The sequence below is a fragment of the Phyllobates terribilis genome, unplaced genomic scaffold (genome assembly GCF_046119375.1).
Source record: "Phyllobates terribilis strain yellow unplaced genomic scaffold, ASM4611937v1 Scaffold_203__1_contigs__length_3528282, whole genome shotgun sequence".
Lineage (NCBI taxonomy): Eukaryota > Metazoa > Chordata > Amphibia > Anura > Dendrobatidae > Phyllobates > Phyllobates terribilis.
This window is the reverse complement of record NW_027362963.1, coordinates 2,590,976-2,606,344: the sequence shown is the minus strand read 5'-3', so window position 1 is coordinate 2,606,344 and position 15,369 is coordinate 2,590,976. Positions and strand designations below refer to the sequence as shown.

At 43.8% G+C, this 15,369-nt stretch overlaps 1 long non-coding RNA gene across 1 annotated transcript; it reads left to right on the top strand.

Moving 5' to 3' along the window:
* The first annotated feature begins 1,306 nt into the window (after positions 1 to 1,306).
* LOC141213656 (uncharacterized) lies at positions 1,307 to 3,613 on the top strand. The gene is made up of 3 exons (XR_012283075.1): positions 1,307 to 1,388; positions 1,680 to 1,772; positions 3,528 to 3,613. It is a non-coding gene; the product is annotated as an uncharacterized lncRNA (long non-coding RNA).
* Positions 3,614 to 15,369: the final 11,756 nt, after the last annotated feature.

The window sequence follows — 15,369 nt, the reverse complement described above, 5'->3', positions numbered from 1 at the left end:
GGTTTCATTTTCTGTCTTTTTCTATATAACAGGTGGCGTAATTTGGGATTGTAATCCCGTTCCTCCCTTTGTTGCTCAGAACCTCATCACTAAACTGCTCAGAAAAATTCCTGCACAAAGACTTGGGACAGGTAACAGATAATTATTACACCAAGGACATATCGCTCAAGTCCATGAGACTCAGCACTTCTCTATCAGCTCATCCATTTTTAGTTCGCCATAATATGACTTTCAGTATATTTCCTTCATGTTTGCTCAGTTATGTCATTAGTTCAGATTAAGTTAAACAGTTCAGATATGGAGCAGTCTCTGTCAATATCCGCAATACTTTTGTTTTGTCTTCTACAGCAGGAGCATTTGAGATCAAAGGTCATCCATTCCTGAGTGATGTAGACTTTGACAACCTTTTAAGTCAGAAGCCTGAGTACGTTCCTCAGCTTTTGTCAGACGTAGACATAAGCTCCCCTATCAGTAAGTAGAAGGAGACGTCATCTAGACAAAGCAGCTATTTGTCTCGTCTACCATAATTTGAGACAATTGGCTCCCATTAATATTACGGATAAATGGTGACTGTGCTAAACTAACAATCTCTAATAATACTTCATTACTTATCTCTGGTAGATCACTCTGATATAAACAAACATCTCGTCTCAGAGGATGAGGAGGACAATGAGAGCTTTAACTTCCAGAATTTTACTTCTTCTTCTGAAAAGCTTTCTAAAGTAAGTATGAGAACAATTAATCTAAAATAAGGAAAAAAAAGACCTGTAAAAGTAAAAAAAAAGTATTTAATATCTTCTTGTTGTCCACATTTAGCTCTGTACCACCGCTACTAGGAGGATGAACAATGAGGATCCCAAGTCCCCTCCAGAGTGTACCCCGGCATCCAGCACAAGCATCTCAGAAATGTGAGTAGATTCTAAGGTCATTACTGGGAGCTTCATACTAATATATATGCACAAACCCAAATATAGGACATAAATACCATAACAACAAATACAGCATGCATCGCCCGTGATTAGCAGTCATTGTGCTTTTAGCTTCAGAAACCTCTGGTGGTGACAGCCCATAATTGCAGCCAGTCATGCACTTTTAGTGATGCCCACACTGTAGGAGAGATGTAGTACTACATGCCAGCCATTCTTGGTAGTGGTTTTTCGCTCTGCTTTATAGAAGGTAGTTTTGAGTAGGAAACCTTCCCTACCATAACTCTTATATATCCTAATAGGCCTTATTGTTGATGTTAATCTAGTGAGACAACCCCTTCTATACCGAATTTACTTGTAATTTACACGTTTATTTTCTTCCAAACAGGCAGAAAGAATCTTTTCCTGTGTCTATTAGAGATGATGCTATTACCAGCTTGCCACCCTCGTCCCCATTGTCAGGTATGTACATGTCTACAGCACAAAAAATGAGAATGTTGATGTCAAGGCTCAAATACTTTCATATGGTATTTTTGTTAGTGGTCTTCTATGTTATACATGTTTCATGGATTCCAATTATGTTGCCCATAGGCCCATACTGTATCTCTATTTGCCTAATTTTGTAAAGTTTTTCCAGATTACCAGATGTATAGGGGACAGGAGTAGAACAATTCTACTATATACAGGAAAGATACAAAGCAGATCCTATAAGAATATATTGTTAATGAGGGCTTTTTTTTACTTTCTGATTAGAAACTCCAGCTGACGTCGAAAGAAAATCTTCGATATATCTGAGTATAGAGCAAGAAATCTCAGAAAATGAAGAAAAGGGGGAAAAGAGAGGAGGTAAGTGTGAGAGTCAGCTCCATGTTGTGTGATGTCATTCAGTGAGAATAATTCATGTGGAGCAGTTGTTATTAGGGATGGGCAGACCCGTGGATGTTCGGGTCCATCAGGCTCAAGAATGTTACCCTAACGTGATCCCGAACCCGAACGGGATGTGGTGAATATTCATGGGACTTTAATAGCGGGCACACAGACAGCTGAGTGCAGCAGGAGCCGCGCTGCGGCTACCACGTGCAAACTATTAGGGAAAATGAGTGGTCACTGCTCCCCACGCACGCAGTGAATATTCCGGCACAGAGGGGAACACAGCGCTGGAGGAGAGAGGAGGTGAGTATGATTGTTTATTTTTTTATGAGCAGCGTGACAGGGATCAGGGGGTGCCAAGCATACCAGGATGAGGGGGCCATACATACAGGGATGAAGGGGGCCATGCATATAAGGATGAGGGGGGCGATGCATACAAGGATGAGGGGGCCATGCATATAAGTGATGAGGGGGGCAATGCATACAAGGATGAGAGGGGCTATACATACAGGGATGAGGCATGAGGGGGGGCCATACATACAGGGATGAAGGGGGGCCATACATACCGGGATGAGGGGGTCCATACATACAGGGATGAAGGATGAGGGGGGCCATACATACAGGGCTGAAGAGTGCCATACATACCAGGAAGAGGAATGAAGGTACCATACATACCAGGAAGAGGGTTGAAGGTGCCATACATACCAGGATTGGTGTGCGGGGGCGCCATACATAACAGGATGAAGGGTGCCATACATACCAGGAAGAGGGATGAGGGGGCCATGCATACCAGGATGGGGGATTGGGGTGCCATGCATACCAGAATGGTGGATTAGGGTGCCATTGCATATCAGGATGGGGATGAGGGCCACATATAACAGGAAGGAGGGGGCCATATATACCAGGATGGGGGATATTAACAGAAGTGGGGTACATTACCCCTATAACAGTGTCAGCAGCAGACCCCCTCCAGCTTAACAGGGCATCATGACAACATTTTTTGCTTACATTTTTTTTCTATTTTGCTCCTCTAAAACTTAGGTGCGTCTTATAGTCCGAAAAATACGGTATTCACCAGCCGGTGCCTATGCATAGTTAGAAATTTGTCAGTGAGATATATAATTTAGTGCAGTGTGTGTGTGTAGCTTACTGTACATGTATTTAGATAATAATTAAAAAAATAAAATAAAAAAATGCCCAGATGAGGGAAAGCAGACAGCTCGGGACTGGTGTTATTATTCTGGGAAGAGGCCAATGTCCATGAAGCTTCCCAGGCTATTAATATCAGCTCACGGCTGTCTGCATAGCCTTCACTGATTATTAAAAGGGGGGGCACCCCCAAAAATGACGTGGGGTCCCCTTTATACTGCGCCGGCCAATCACAGGCATACCAATACTTGGCATGGCTGTGATGGGGCCTGAAGTGCCCACACCAGAAAAGTTTATTGAATGGCTGTGCTGCATCCTTTCAACAAGCTTTGTTCGGACTGTTGAACCCGAACAGTAACACAGACCTCCGGGAGACACTAGATGTCCAGTACAGACCGTCACATATATGATGGCTAACAATGATCCCTGACCTCTTTATGAATAAGATTCCTCTGCCGTTCAGCCACAGTGACCGCACAGTGGTATCAAGTAATAAGTCGTCCCTTTACTTACATTATGGACACAAAGCAGATCCTATAAGAATATATTGTTAATGAGGGCTTTTTTTTACTTTCTGATTAGAAATTCCAGCTGACGTGGAAAGAAAATCTTCAATATATCTGAGTATAGAGCAAGAAATCTCAGAAAATGAAGAAAAGAGGGAAAAGAGACGAGGTAAGCGTGAGAGTCAGCTCCATGTTGTGTGATGTCATTCAGTGAGAATAATTCATGTGGAGCAGTTGTTATTAGGGATGTGCAGACCCGTGGATGTTCGGGGAACACAGCGCTGGAGGAGAGAGGAGGTGAGTATGATTGTTTATTTTTTTTATGAGCAGCGTGACAGGGAACAGGGGGTGCCAAGCATACCAGGATGAGGGGGCCATACATACAGGGATGAAGGGGGCCATGCATATAAGGATGAGGGGGGGCGATGCATACAAGGATGAGGGGGCCATGCATATAAGTGATGAGGAGGCAATGCATACAAGGATGAGGGGGGCTATACATACAGGGATGAGGCATGAGGGGGGCCATACATACAGGGATGTGGCATGAGGGGGGCCATACATACAGGGATGAAAGGGGCCATATATACTGGGATGAGGGGGTCCATACATACAGGGATGAAGGATGAGGGGGACCATACATACAGGGATGCAAGAGGAATGAAGGTACCATACATACCAGGAAGAGGGATGAAGGTGCCATACATACCTGGATGGGTGTGCGGGGGAGCCATACATAACAGGATGAAGGGTGCCATACATACCAGGAAGAGGGATAAGGGGGCCATGCATACCAGGATGGGGGATTGGGGAGCCATGCATACCAGGATGGTGGATTGGGGTGCCATTGCATATCAGGATGGGGATGAGGGCCACATATAACAGGAAGGAGGGGGCCATATATACCAGGATGGGGGATATTAACGGAAGTAGGGTACATTACACATTGTCAGAAGCAGACCCCCTCCCCCTTAACAGGGCATCATGACAACATTTTTTGCTTACATTTTTTTTCTATTTTACTCTTCTAAAACCTAGGTGCGTCTTATAGTCCGAAAAATACGGTATTCACCAGCCGGTGCCTGTGCATAGTTAGAAATTTGTCAGTGAGATATATAATTTAGTGCAGTATGTGTGTGTAGCTTACTGTACATGTATTTAGATAATAATTAAAAAAATAAAATAAAAAAATGCCCAGATGAGGGAAAGCAGACAGCTCGGGACTGGTGTTATTATTCTGGGAAGAGGCCAATGTCCATGAAGCTTCCCAGGCTATTAATATCAGCTCACGGCTGTCTGCATAGCCTTTACTGATTATTAAAGGGGGGGGCACCCCCAAAAATGACGTGGGGTCCCCTTTATACTGCGCCGGCCAATCACAGGCATACCAATACTTGGCATGGCTGTGATGGGGCCTGAAGTGCCCACACCAGAAAAGTTTGTTGAATGGCTGTGCTGCATCCTTTCAACAAGCTTTGTTCGGACTGTTGAACCCGAACAGTAACACAGACTTCCGGGAGACACTATGTGTCCAGTACGGACCGTCACATATATGATGGCTGACAATGATCCCTGACCTCTTTATGAATAAGATTCCTCTGCCGTTCAGCCACAGTGACCGCACAGTAGCATCAAGTAATAAGTCGTCCCTTTACTTACATTATAGACACAAAGCAGATCTTATAAGAATATATTGTTACTGTTTTTTTTCTACTTTCTGATCAGAAATTCCAGCTCTCAAGAAAAGAAAATCTTCGCTGTATTTGCTTAGAGAGCAACAAAACTCAGAAAATAAAGAAAAGAGGCAAAAGAGACGAGGTAAGTGTGAAAATCAGCTCCTTTACTTACATTATTAATACAAAGCAGATCCTATAAGAATATATTGTTACTGAGTTTTTTTTTTATTTTCTGATCAGAATTTCCAGCTCAGAAAGAAAGGAAATCTGAAAAAAATCTGAGTACACAGGAACAAAACTCAGAAAATGAAGAAAAGAGAGGAAGGAGACGAGGTAAGTGTGAGAATCAGCTCTATGTTGTGTGATGTCAGTGAGAATAATTCATGTGGAGCAGATGTCATCTGTCAGTGATGGGATTGTCGCATGTATGATGGCTGACAATGATCCCTGACCTCTGTATGATAAGATTCCTCTGCCGTTTGGCCGCAGTGTCCACGCAGTGGTATCATGTAATACGGAGTCCCATTACTTACATTATATTTATTTCTCTGCTCATAGGTTCCCTCCTCCGCCGGATCTTATCATCCTGCCGGCGTGGATTGTCCAGGGCTGCTCGGATATGTGCATGTTGTCACTGTTCCCCCAGCATCATCTAAAAGACTGAAAACCTCCGCATCTAGCGCCCAGAAATGCAGCAGATCCACCATCACTGCTGAACCTGTATAGAAGGACCTTCACCAGCTTCCTGTGGCCTTCTCACTGGAACATCTTTACCCGGATATGTTTTGCCTCTATCATCAGGCTCCGCGGTATTCATACTACTCGCCTGACTTGGCTTTTACTGATCACCTGGTATCTGACCCCAGCTGTGTTCATGACTATGATTTCATCTATTAATAATATTCATGGTTTTGTTCATGTCTTAACCTTCTATCCTATTATTAATAATAAAAAAATAAAAATAAAAGCTGTTACTGTTGCTCTGATTTCTTTTCATCTTGAGTTCACAACTAATTGTAACTCACTAATTGTGCTTCTTAACACTAACTGCATTTGTCATTATTCTGAATGCAGCAGCCAGGCTCATATTTCAGTCCAGCAGCTACACCGGCGCCTCCACAGTACCAGTCATTGCACTCTCCCACAAAGCTCTCCACAGTGCTGCACTGTTCTACAACTCCTCCCATATGTCAGTCTACTACCATATCTACACTCCAATGAGCCAAGACTAATATCCTCCATAATCAGGACCTCCCACTCTCACGTCCATGACTTTTTCTGTGCTGCTCCAGCTCTCAGGAGTGCATCAGGTTCATTCCTACTGTCTATGGATTTAAGTGTTCACTAAAAACAGATAATTTTTAGCAAGACTATCAAGTCATGTCACTAATCTAAGTTTTGCTCCCAGCACTCAGTAGCACTTAATATCTGTACATATGTACAGATATTGGCTGGTGACCTGTTCATTTAGTCTTAACTCCTCAGAGATAGGTGCTCCCTAAAACCACATCTGTTTAGGGCGGCCTATCACGCTCCTTAATCAAAGTCCTTTTATATATTTATAGCCCATTCATTATTTCTCCAAACATAAGTCACTCCACCGCACCCAAAACCCCTACAAATCCTGGCTGGTGACAGCTCCTGCAGCCTTCATCTCTCCCTCACCCCCTCAAGATGGCGGACCATCATTGTAAATAAGCCCCTGCACTTTGCGTCCCCCCACCTCATTATAGATTGTAAGCTCTTACCAGCAGGGTCCTCATTAGTTTTGCTTTAATTATTGTATTATCTTTAGCTATGTTACTTATGACTGTTGTATATGAACCTGAATTGTAAAGCGCTGAGGAATATGTTGGCGCTATATGAATAAAGATTATTATTATTAAAGCAAAACTACAACATGTTTCATACCGCCAAATCTTCCTTAACTCCTTAGTGACCAAGCCAATTTTGACCTTAATGACCTGCCCAAATTTTTGAAGTTTGACCAATGTAAATTTATGTGGTAATAACTCTTTAACGCTTCAACGGATCCCACTGATTTTGAGACTGTTTTTTTCATGACATATTGTACTTCATAATAGTGGTAACATTTTTTCAATATGACTTTTGTTTATTTGTGAAAATATCGGAAATCTGTCGAAAATTTTTAAAATTTCACAATTTTCAACCTTTTAATTCTTACGCCCTTAAATCAGAGCGTCATGTCACACAAAATAGTTAATAAATAACATTTCCCACATGCTTACTATACATCTGCGTCATTTTTGAAACAGTTTTTTATGTTAGGAAGTTATAAGGGTCAAGATTTGACCAGTGATTTCTCATTTTTACAACAAAATTTACTAAATATTTTTTTTAGGGACCACATCACATTTGAATTGACTTTGGGGGGCATATATGACACAAAATATCCAAAAGGGATACTATTCTAAAAATTGCACCCCTTAATTCCTCAAAACCACATTCAAGAAGTTTATTAACCTTTCAGGTGCTTCACAGGAACTAAAGCAATGGCAAGGAAAAAATAAACATTTTTTCCACAAAAATTTTACTTTAGCCCCATTTTTTTTATTTTCACAAGGGTAACAGGAGAAATGGACACCAAAAATTGTTGTGTAATTGGTCCTGAGTATGCCAATACCCTATATGGGGGATAAAACTACTGATTGGGCGCACGGCAGGGTTCAGAAGGGAAGGAGCATAATGTCTTTTTGAATGCAAAAATAGCTGGAATCGAGAGCAGACGCCATGTCGTTTGGAGAGCCCCATATGTGCCTAAACAGTGAAAACCCCTACAAGTGACACGATTTTGGAAACTAGACCTCTCAAGGAATGCATGTAGATGCCTGGTGAGCACCTTGAACGCCCAGGTGCTTCACAAAAGTTTATAACGCAGAGCAGTGAAAATAAAAAAAAATCTATTTTTTACCACAAAAATATACTTTTAGCCCCAAATTTTTTTCCCACAAGGGTAATGGGAGAAAATGGACCCAAAAATTTGTTGTGCAATTGCTCCTGAGTACGCCGATATCCCATATGTAGGGGAAAACTATTGTTTGGGCACATGGCAGGGTTCGGAAAGGAAGGAGTGACGTTTTGGAAAGCAGACTTTGATGGAATGGTCTGCGGGTGTCATGTCGCGTTTGGAGAGCCCCTGATGTGCCTAAGCAGTGGAAATCCCCCCTCAAGTTACCCCATTTTGAAAACTACCCCCCTCAAGGATTTTATCCAGGGTTATGTATAGTGAGCATTTGTAAACCACAGGTACTACACATAATTTGTTAACATTAGGTCGTCATATTGAAAATTGTCATTTATTTCACAAAAATGACGTTTTAGCCCCAAATTGATTATTTTCACAATGGACAATAGGTTAAAAAATAACGCGATGATCAAAAACTTCTATTTGGGCACATGGCAGGACTAGGAAAGGAAAGAGAGCTATTGGTCTGGAATATATTGTGAAGGCCATGTCGCATTTGGAAAGCCCCTGACATGCGAAAACAGCAGAAGCCACCACAAGGGACCCAATTTTGGAAACTAGTCCCCTCAAGGAATTTATCTAGGGATGTATTGAGTATTTTTAACTTACAGGTGATTCACAAAACTTTATAACTTCCAGACGTGAGAACAAAAAATTATTTTTTTATACTAAAATACTGTTTTAGCACCAAATTTATAATTTACACAAGTGGTAATAGGAGAAAATGGACCCCATAATCTGTTATGCAATTTTTACCGATCACAGTGATACCCCATATGTGGTTGTACACTAATGTTTGAGCACACAGCAGGGGTTGGATAGGAAGGAGCGCTACTTGGCTTTTAGAACACAGATTTCGTTTTAATACAGTAGTGTTCAAAACAATAGCAGTGTGTCCAAAAACATGAGTTAAGCACAAAATCTTTCTACTAGTTTTTATTTCCAGCATTGGGAACATTACACACTGTTTTCTAATTCAAAACATGAAGAGAAATGTATATAATTTTTAACTACTTTACAGAAAATAACAAAAAAAGGAGGCCAAGTACTTAAGCTACGTAGTTGGGAGAGGCGAAATTAAGCCACAGGTCAATAAGAACGAGGCAATTCAGAACTGGCTGCAACCACTCTCCAAGAAGCAGGTGAGAGCGTTTCTTGGAATCGTGGGATATTACCGGCGGTTTATCCCAAATTTTTCTATGATTGCCGCACCACTGACGGACCTTCTGAAAGGCACAAAATCAACGAGGGCGAAATGGACAGTTGAAACCGAGATGACGTTCCAACAGCTGAAGCTGGCACTCTGTAAGCAGCCGGTCCTGGTTGCACCAGACTTTACTAAAGAGTTTGTGCTCCAGACAGATGACTCAGAAGTTGGCCTAGGAGCCGTGCCGTCACAGGAGATAAATGGGGAAGAGCATCCCATCCTGTATATGAGCCGGAAGCTCTCATCCTGTGAGAAAAATTATGCCATTGTGAAGAAAGAATGCTTAGCCATAAAATCAGCCATACACACGCTAAGATATTACCTACTTGGCCAAAAGTTTAAATTGGTGTCAGACTATGCCCCTTTGAGATGGTTGAGGGAAAAGAAGGGTAAGAATGCCTGAGCAACTAGGTGGTTCTTAGGTCTCAAAGACTTTAATTTTCACATGGAGCATAGACCTGGGAAGTTACACGCTAATGCTACTGCCCTCTCCAGAATTCCCTGCTGGGTGACTGAAGGTGCCCCCCGGCTTTTGGCAGAGGGGGGGAATATGTGACAGAGTCACTGGTATTATATGCGAGGGGAGGTATGCGTCACTCAGGATTCTCTCCTGTGTGAACTGAGACCTACTGAATCTCTGCCAGCATGTTATATGCTGTGGGTTACCTCTTTTAAAGGGTGTGGTTTTATGGGAATGATGTAGAGATGGGAGGGAAGTCATTCCCCATATCTCCTCCTCAGGGTGTGGCTGAGCAAGCTTTAAATGTTCAGTCCTGTTTTTTTTTCTTTGTGTTGTGTTTGGAGAGGCAAGGTCTCCAGGCTGGACAGCCATAGCTCAGGACAGAGCTGAAGGGTGGACATAACCTGTGTGGGTGAATGGCACATACACATATGGACTGTGCTATTGTTTATCTTTTGTTATGTTGTTTTGCTAGTAAGGCTGTGTTTATCTTTGCTGGAGTTGCAGAGCTTTTGTCACGGGTGTGTCAGAGGTGACAGACAGTCGCCCTACAGTGGGTTGCAGGAGACATCTACGTTTGGCATTGCAGACAGCTTCTTAGATAAGAGGCTGTCTTTAGGACCAAGTAGCTACCTCTCTCTTGCTAATTAGCTCTCTGGCCTGGGTGTATATATACCTGGTGTGTCTGAGAGGGAGTCGCCGGCTATATTCATTTCTACTTGTGAGGCTTATCAGGAGCAGCACTTCATCCTTTCTGGAGCTTGAGGCCATGTGTATATTTGAAATCATCTAAAGCTAAGCAATTTTCCCCTGTTTTGTCTTCTCTTGTTGTCTATAGTGTTTAGTGGAGGTTGACTAGTTCTCATCTCCTTCCATCCCTAGCCGTAGCCGTACGCCAGGGAAAGTAGGGCGAGGCACGCATACGGTGATTGCTGAAGAGGCAATATAGGTACGGTAGTTAAGACAGGGTGACGTTAGACCATACTAGGAGGTCTCTACTTCCTCCTTTCCCTTTTCCCTTTGTGTTGCACTAACTCCTGGCGTGACATTATAGCCGGCCGAGCACGTTTTGAAAAGAAAAAAAAAAAAAAGCTGTAATTTTTTTTCCTTTGTCTGGAGAAGGGATATATCAGACCCTCATCTTCGCTAGTGGCGGCAGGGTTCTTCTTTGTGAAGAAAAAAGATGGCGGTCTACGTCCCTGTTTAGATTTCCGGGAATTACATCAAATTACCATCCATGATCCAAACCCTCTTCCTGATTCTTCCCTCCAGGCTTTTTCTTCCTTAAAGAACCATTTTGCCACTGCATGTATACTCAGTCAACCCGATGTTTCTCAACCCTTTAATGTGGAGGTTGATGCTTCTGATGTTGGGGTTGGGGCTGTGTTGTCTCAGGGTTCATCCCCTGGTAAATGGCATCCATTCTCCTTCTTTTCTAAAAAATTGTCTTCAGCAGAGAGAAATTAGGACATGGGTAATAGGGAACTTTTGGCGATCAAATTGGCGTTCAAGTAATGTCAACATTAGTTGGAGGAGGCTGTCCATCCTATTACTGTTATTACTGACCATAAGAACCCGTCATATCTCCAGTCAGCTAAATGTCTCAACCCTGGGTTCAATTTTGTTGTCACTCTTCGTCCAGGGGTCAAAAATGTCAAGGCTGATGCTTTGTCCCGGAGCTTCCCTGGTGGTGGTGACCATGAGAACCCTGCCCTGATATTACAGAAAGGGGTAGTCATTTTCGCTCTTTATCCTGAACTGGACGGTGAGGTGTTGGAGGCTCAGGGGGACGCCCCTGCCTTCTGCCCTTCAGGAAAGTTATTTGTACCATCTGACCTGCGCCGCAAAGTAATCAAGGAACATCATAACTCTGTGCTTGCTGAGCATCCAGGTGGTAAGGCAACTGCGGACCTCCTCTCTCATCGTTTTTGGTGGCTGGGGTTGCATCGGGATCCAATTGAACACTTAGCTGCTTGTAGTATTTGCGCGCGTTCTAAGGTTTCGTATACCCCTCCGTCTGGTACTCTTCTTCCGCTACTTATCCCTAGTAGGTCATGGACACACTTGTCCATGCATTTTATTACTGACCTACCGGTTTCTGCAGGTGAAACGGTGGTTTTGGTGGTAGTAGATAGGTTCAGTAAAATAGTTCACTTTGTCGCATTACCTGCACTTCCCAATGCCAAGACACTTGCTCAGGTGTTCATAAATTATATTGTGAAGCTTCACGGGGTTCTCTCTGATGTGGTGTCTGATCAGGGGACCCAGTTTGTTTCCAAGTTCTGGAAGGCATTCTGTTCTCGACCGGGGGTGCAGCAGTCCTTTTCATCTGCCTTCTACCCTCAGTCGAATGGTCAGACCGAGCGTGTCAATCAGAACTTGGAGACATACCTCAGGTGTTTCGTTTCCGAAAATCAGGAGGATTGGACATCCTACTTACCGCCAGCAGAATTTGCCATCAATAATCATCGTCAAGAATCCACTGGCAGGTCACCGTTCTTCGGTACATATGGTTATCATCCACAGTTTGGTACCTTCAGTGGGGGAAGAGCTTCATGAGTTTCTGAGGAGGAACGGTTTACATCATTGCTCTCCTCCATATGGCAGGGTGTTCTTTGAAACTTAAAGACCATGTGAAACAGGTATAAACGTATGGCCGACAGAAAAAGCTTGCCAGGTCTGGACCTGAATGTGAATGATTTTGTGTGGTTGTCTACCACGAATATAAGATTAAAAGTTCCTTCTTGGAAGCTGGGACCTAGGCTAATAAGCCCTATAAAATAACCACCGTCATTAACTCAGCAGCGTTTCATCTTGAACTTCCTCAGGCCCTTAAAGGTCCACAATGTGTTCCACATATCCTTACTCAAAAGGTATGTGGAACCTCTTGAACCCTCAAGTCTACCACCGCCCCCTGTACTGGTTGATGGTAATCTGGAGTTCCAGATTTTGAGGATTGTAGATTCTCATCTCAAATGTCGTTCTTTACAATACTTGGTGCACTGAAAAGGCCATAGTCCAGAGGAGAGGATGTGAGTTTCAGCGTCAGAGGTGAACGTTCCCAGATTGGTTAGCTCATTCCACACCTCTTTTCCTGAGAAACCCGGTCCTGAGGCCACTCGTAGAGGGGGGGCTACTATCGCAAGTGTGTCAAAGGTGACAAACAGTCGCCCTGCAGTGGGTTGCAGGAGATCTCTACGTTTGGCATTACAGATAAGATAAGATTGTAGATAAGAAGCTGTCTTTAGGACCAAGTGGCTACCTCTCTCTTGCTAATTAGCTCTCTGGCCTGGGTGTATATGTAGCACCCCGAGGGCTCGGTTGCTACAGAGGTATTGCATCTCAGCCAGATGTGCGATATCTCACTCTCAGGTATGGATGCAGTGTGGATCAGGACCCTGACACCTGCATGCTTTACACCACATTTCCAGGGGGCAGGGCGACCGATATGCTCCAAGTAGAGCACGACAGTCCCTGTCCCTGGCTGGAGTGGGGGGAGGGAACACCGAGGAAGTGGGAACCCTGTAGTGCAGGAGCAGGGAGGAGGTAGTTCCTGGGTGCACCTAGAGGGAGGTATAAAAGGTGGGCACCATCTTAGATCAGTGTTCAGTCTGAGAGAGGAAGTGACAGAGCAGGGCCTCTGTGGAGCTCTGCTCCGGAGGCGGGCCTAGCCTGTGAGGCTCAGCAAGCACTAAAAGAGAAGACAGTTCAGTGAGAGAAGAAGAGGGAGCAGGAGGTGGGAGCAGAGGCTGGTGAGCACAGTACGACGTAGGCAGCCGTTACCTGCAGAAGTGGTCTGGATAATAAGAACTGTGAGTAAAGACCCTGGACTGCATCACTGACTCTGTGTCGTCACTGCTACTCCTGCACCATCACTCCCATCCTCCGCATACACTGCCCTGAGACTACACTCCTCCCGTGGGGAGTTGTACTACACTCTGCTGCACTTACAACACCAGCCTCAGCGGTCTGCCCTGCAGCGGCGGTTCATCCTGACCGCAATCCACGGGTGGCGTAGTCGGACATTTAATATCATAAAAACCACACAAATAGACTGCCATTTGAGTTGACCACCCTGAGCCACGGGACCGGGTCCCCGCCGCACGAAGACTACAACCCCCAGCATCCGCAATGAGTCCGGTTCCGGGTTTCCCCACACGCGCGCGGCCCAGGGGGCGTGTCATATTTATACCTGGTGTGTCTGAGAGGGAGTCGCCGGCTATATTCATTTCCACTTGTGAGGCTTATCAGGAGCAGCACTTAGTCCTTTCTGGAGCTTGAGGCCGTGTGTATATTTGAACTGATCTAAAGCTAAGCAATTTCCCCATTTTGTCTTCCCTTGTTGTCTATAGTGTTTAGTGGCGGTTGACTAGTGCTCATCTCTTTCCATCCCTAGCCGTAGCCATACATGAGGGAAAGTAGGGCGAGGCACGCGTGCAGCGATTGCTGAAGAGTCAATATAGGGGCGGTAGTTGAGAAACAGTGATGCTAGACTAGACTAGGAGGTCTCCACTTCCCCCTTTCCCTAGTGTCTGGGCTCCCTTTCCCTTTTCCCTCTGTATTGCACTAATACCTGATGTGACAGCATTATGCCATATAATAAAGCCTGCAGAGAAAACCTGGTTCCTGAGTCTACTTCCGGAAGCGGCCGAGCAAGTCGACCTACCACACCATGTATAAAAAGGCTACCACACCATGTATATTTTTACTGTCCCTATTCTAGTCCTATTAATTACTCTCATTTTTTTTAATTGTTTTATCACACACAAAAAAAATAAATAATCGGATGCCGATCAGCGCTCAATGGCTGTAGGACGCATACACAGATCTGGTGAAAAAAGAGGATAAAAAAAATAGAAACGAAAGAAAAAAGTTCTAGCCAAATGTGAGCATTGGTTCCAATTAGTGATGCGCGTCTGATCAGCGGCTCGGCGGCTGCAGGACGCATGCACGGAAGTGGTGTAAAGGAAGGGTGGAGGTCGGGGATTAGAGGAAAAAAAATTACTGGAAAACAGCGAGCACGAGTGACGATTAGTGATTTGTGTCACTGATCAGTGCTCGGTGACTGCAGGACGCATGCACGAGTAACTAAAATGCTCCTTACTCGGACCAAACAATTCCTAATGCTCGGGTGCTCGTTTCGAGTAACGAGTATAATGGGAGTCAATGAGAAATCTGAGCATTTTTCCGGCAGACCCTACAAGGAGGTCTGGGGGGCAGAGAAAATGTGCAAATGGATGAGAAAGGTGCTGAATGGAAGGAGAACAGCATGGGGAAGACCCCTGGAAGCATCTCTGACTCACAGATCACAGCTGAGAACAATGGTTTCACACTTTTACTCCACTTTAAGGACTGACAATAAAACATTCCAAATCAACGATAAATTGCATTTTAGATGAAAAAAAATGTTAAGAAATATGTTTCCTGTATAATAACTTGTATATAAGGCAAAATTTAAAAAGCATTTTAAAAAAATTATAATTTAAGTAAACCAAAATTGTTTTTTTTATGAAAAAATAGTAAACTTCAGTGTAATTTATGAAGGAAGCACGAACTGCCAAAAATTATCGACTCGGATACACCCTGTAT